The sequence below is a fragment of the Cupressus sempervirens genome, chromosome 11 (genome assembly GCF_028749045.1).
Source record: "Cupressus sempervirens isolate cs-2001-9-10 chromosome 11, ASM2874904v1, whole genome shotgun sequence".
NCBI lineage: Eukaryota > Viridiplantae > Streptophyta > Pinopsida > Cupressales > Cupressaceae > Cupressus > Cupressus sempervirens.
The window spans coordinates 425,657,586-425,662,893 of NC_143128.1; the positions used below are offsets into that span (position 1 = coordinate 425,657,586).

Below are 5,308 nucleotides of genomic sequence, written 5' to 3' on the forward strand. Positions count from 1 at the left end.
GACATTTTGTTTGATTTATTAATTGATTTAAAAATTTACACAAACACGGTTCTGTGAGTTTTAAATAAATTAATAAATCAAACAAAAAGTCACATCTGGTGCATTTCCTCGACTGTTTAGCCACGGACATATTGCCCATGCCTTAATCGCAGAAACATAAGAATTTTCCTGTGCAATTTCTGGATTTAGATTGTGAATAATTTTTAAGCCAATGTTTCGGGTCACACTCTGTGAACCATCATCAGAGAGCAAGATGATGTTTCACATTGTGTGACTCAAAACATTGGCTCAAATAATACTCACACAATCTAAATCCAAAAATTGCAAAAGTTTAGTTATATGTATTGTAGAAATGCATTTACACTATGACAGTATGTACCCGGTGCATTCACTGCTCTTAACATGGAAAGTAAAACGTTACAAAGAGCAGGATAGAAGTTTTGAAGTTATCGTCTTCCACTCGAAAGACACGGAGAAGACATTAATACAATGCAAATAATGAAGAACCAACATTGATGCAGAAATAAATAATAATAATAACTAGACAATGAAAAAGATCAAATTATTTTAGTAAAATCTACTAAGATTTAATTATTTTATTATGTGGTGTACGATATGTACGACTCGTTTAATTTGCGTTTAGCTTAATATCAGATGATTAATAAAAGTTGTTTTTTTCTTTTTTTTAGTGAGGAGCAAAAGGTAAAATGTAGATCAAGTTACAATGACATCGACATTATATTAGCAGAACAAGAATAATTTGAATGTTGTAGAACAAGGAATATATTCCTTCAATATTAGTAAAAAACAATTGTGGAACAAGTTACTACAATAAACTAAGCACTTCTAAACAGTCTTGCACACTTCGGCCCTGTAAGTATGCCATGTGTATGTGCATCTTAAACTTCAAAACCACGGAAAATTAAAGAAATTCGTAAATATAAGTTATATGTAAGATTCATGTTTTTATAAAATATTTCCATTTTCACATCAAACAAGTACATTAGTGGATTATCATCGCTACCAAACTTGAAAAGCTAGTCAGAATTTGCCCGCTGCTATCAAATTACACAGCTCAGCCACATTAAATATTCGAAAGCAACACCTGACATTATGCCAACGTGAAGCAGCGTCGTCTTCGGCATGACAATATCCATACAACCTTTGAAACATCCATCGCTTCTGGGGACGCTGCATTGATACGAGCTTTCAACATTACATAAAATACGAGAGAGATTGTAGTGGAAAGAGAGAGCAGGGGGAATTAGGAGCGGCTGGCTGCATAGGCTTGGTACAAACAACAAAGGCTGCAGGCAGCGGAGAGTAGATACAGATTAAAGCAGTGCCAAGTACGGGTGAGGAGTCAGGCTTGGGAGTGGGTGGGGAGGAGGAGGCGAAGGGAGCGGTCGAAGGCGGTCATGAGGGAGGGAGGGAGGGCGATGACGATGTTGAGGCCGTGGCCGTGGTGGTGGGGGAGGAGGAGGACGAGGTCGGGGGAGAGGGAGGGTAGGAGCGGGGCGAGGTGGAGGGGCTTCCCCCAGGGGAACTGCACCTGTTCCATGCCGAGCTTCCACCAGGCCACCACGGAGAAGCTGAGGTGGGAACAGGGGATACCCCTGTTCACCTCCAGCCAGTCAACGGCGGAGCGCACGTACTCGTCGGTGATCCTGCGGAGGCCATCCTGCACCCTCCTCACCACCGCCGCCACATCCTCCTCCCTCACCTCCCTCACCCGCGCCCTGGCGTGCCCCGGTATCACCGCGTTCCCCGCGTACTCCTTGGGCAGAGGCGGCTCCATCTTACCCCTCACGTCCACCGGAAACAGCACCGTCGCCGTCTCCTCCCCTTCCCACTCCTCCTCCGCCGCCGCCCTCGCCTTCCACACCGCCGCCGTCACCACCTCGAAACTGCTGCACTTTCTCCCCACCGCCTCCTTCACCCGCTCTATCTCCTCCCCGGATATGGAGAACACCCTCAGCACGTTCTTCACGCTCTCTACCTCTTCGGGCAGGGGTACGGGCAAGGGCAGGGCTTCCCTTCCTCGCTTGCTGAAGGTGGTGCTTTGGAGCGCTTGGGGTGAGAGATCGGAGAGGTTGGAGAACTCGTGGTGGGGGAAGGCAATGATGGGGGGGTCCCTGGGTTTGAGGAGCGTGCGATCGAGGAAGGGAGGGATCGGGAGGCCCTTTCCCCTGGCCAAGGACGCCAGATTTATCATCATGTGGAAGCACGATATCCCGTCGAGAATGCAGTGGTTCAGCCCTGCTCCCACCACGAACCCTCCGCACTTGAAGCGGGTGGCCTGCAGTGTGAAGAGAGGGAGATGCTGCTGGTGGTGGGAAAGCGCCACGTGGTCGCACAAGACGAAGCGGCGGAAAGCGGGGTTGGGAGTGGTGATGTCGCCGAGGTCATCCATGGCGAGGTCGGCGGAGGCGACGGCGAACAAGGCCCCCGCGCCGTTGCACTCGATTTCCAGCCGATCTTCTTCCTCCTTTAGTCTGAGCCTCCCCGCCATGAAGTCGTAGGTCACCAGCATTTCGCTGAGCGCCTTCACGTAGCTTTCTACCACCTCCTCGAATGTCATGTCGTGTGGTGCCGAGAAGAAGGAGAGAGTTCCCACGGGAGCCACCAGGGTCTGGTCTATGTTCGACAGATACATACTTCTCCTCTCCTTCGCTTCCGCCAGATACACCCCAAATGGAGCCTCCACTTCAACTCTCACATCCTCCACTGCACCTTTCCCCATTTCCACCTCTCTTCTTCCTTCCTTGCTCTGTGATGATAACCCTACCCTTTGGGCTCCCATTTAAAGATTTCTGGGTAGATTAAATCATTTAATGCGCCCGATGGGCATTGAAAGAAACAGTTGTAATCCAGAGTTGAATGCGCGCCCGTATTGTAGGTGAGACAGGCTTCCACTTGTTACTCTCAAATCCCACTCATCATTGTTTCCCAGCCACAGCTGGATGCACATCACTTCTAACGTCAGATCATCAGATGCATCAACTCAACACTATATTTCATTAGCCATATCTACTACATCGACTACTTAAATTTGGCTAACTAACATCTACGGTGTAGATTTTGCATACGTCAGCATTATAGATTATATTAGGAAGATACTTAAAATGTATGGAGTATTATAATATTATATTTGAAATTTGTTGCTTATGTTAGGTCAAAAAAAGTTCATCTCAGAGTTTTTTCCAGTTACACCAAGTCTTTTTTTTAATTTATCAAATCTTAACTATTAGAGTACAATGGGATTATGAAATTTATTAATGAACTTTTAATTTCCTCTCTTATTTCTTTAATTTTTGTGAAATCTTGTTATTCTTAATTGTCTTAAATCTTTTTTAAAAAATTGAGCAGCTATATTATTTTTCTATTTCCCCTGTACTTTGGTTTATTTTCTCCTTGCTTTCCGAGTTCTTCAGCACTCATCAATTTCACCAAATTTTATTTTAGTCTTATGGCATTTAGTAGTCTTCTCAATGATAGAAATTTTAGTATTAATGATATGCTGAAATTTAAAAGCATTAAGTAAATAATAGTAATACACAAAGATTTGCACAACCATAACACATAGATTTTTGGTCATGCATAAACCCTTGGTTAGAGGGAAAAATTGCAGGGGGGTGATACCTACAACTTCTTCACTACAGTAGAAAAAGATTGCATGTTAGGGCTTCCAAATTGTCACCTTCTGGGTTACTCGCCCGATGAGGAATTATTAATACAATATGAGTTGTATTAAGAGTCTATTAAGACTATTGTATAATGAGATTTCATCATGTCTATGTGGCATTCAACCTGTTAAGTGATTTACAAAATTTCATGACTACCTTGTTATAGGATTTAATATACGTTGTAAAAAATTGGTTAGAATACCTTACAAGATAATTGATCTTACTATGTTTCCTTCAAGCTTGACAAATCCTTTTAATTGTTCTACTTCTCAACTCAATTCTTTGCTTGATCTCTAACATAGCTTCTCCTCTTCTCACTTATTTTTACAATCACAGTTAACCCTTATATTGTCATGCCCCAAATTATAGGGCAAGAAATACAACCAGTTTTTCTTTTTTCTTTTTAATTTTTAAAAAGAGGAAATCATCATAAACCTAGCCTTGCATTTCTAGAGTATGGTGTCAAGGTCTATATGAACATAGTTCCACAATTTCCTGTGATTTGCATATGCTTACACATGATTAATTCGTAGACCTGTCTAACCTTGAACTATGCATCAAAGTTGGGATTGCGATAAATGTTATCCTTGAGATCGGATGTTTAGAAGGTGATAAGAGTGCATACACAACCTTATTACTTATCATAGCCACTCCTGAACACTTACGTCCTCTAATGCATAATGCGTATGTGGGTATTAACTTTACCTATGTGTACTAATGTACATACTTATTTAATGTTTCTGATAGACAAAAGAGTGAAGTTTTCTCCAAAATACTTGAGCTTGAGCTTTGTAGAACGTTGACTAACTACTTCACAAATTATGTCTTATTACAATTCATTACTCGACTTTACAAGTTATTCACCACTAGTAATCCAGACATTTCACATATTAGTCCTTACTACTAATAAATTATTATATCTTATTTTATTTCCATCATTTACTGTACTACAAGGTATAAAGTATAATATAAAACACTGATAATGCTCTATTGGGTCTAGAGTTATAGATGACATAAGATATCTCCTTTAATTACTACACTACAGCCAAATATGATAGCTAGAAGTCATTTTATCCTTAATGAATACAATTTAACCATATCCTAATTTAACTCAACAACTTATCTTCCTTCAATATTCGCATAACACCATTAATATCAGATTGACACACATAATTAAATATTCAAATAACTTAATTGCTTACCACATCATAATAAGTCTATAACTTATCAAGCTTACTCTTTTTTTTGTGCCCGCCTAAACGTTTTCGCAAAACATCCTATGATTCCTAACCAATGTTCTAATTTGATGCCATACATGTATTGTAATAGACTCGATCTATCCCTTGGAAGAGCTAAAACTACAATTAAAGGTTTTCTATCAATTTATTAATACTTGGTTTCCAATATGAGTAAAACTAATAAAATTTTGGGACAAACATAATTTACTTAACATTTAATGCACAAGTCTCTCTTTTTTTTCTCTTTTTTTTTTTATAAGTACAACTATCAAGTTAATTAGGCAACCCACCTCTTATTATTTATCATGGACTTTCCATGTAGAACTTTCCAACAAAATACTTAGTTAAAATTCAAGTATATAAATTCCTAAAAGCAACTTCCTC

The 5,308-nt window shown here is 40.4% G+C and overlaps 1 pseudogene; it reads right to left on the reverse strand.

The window, feature by feature from the left end:
• Positions 1–963: 963 nt before the first annotated feature.
• Positions 964–2,885, reverse strand: LOC149530247 (acyltransferase GLAUCE pseudogene; annotated as a pseudogene).
• Between the last annotated feature and the right edge of the window lie 2,423 nt (positions 2,886–5,308).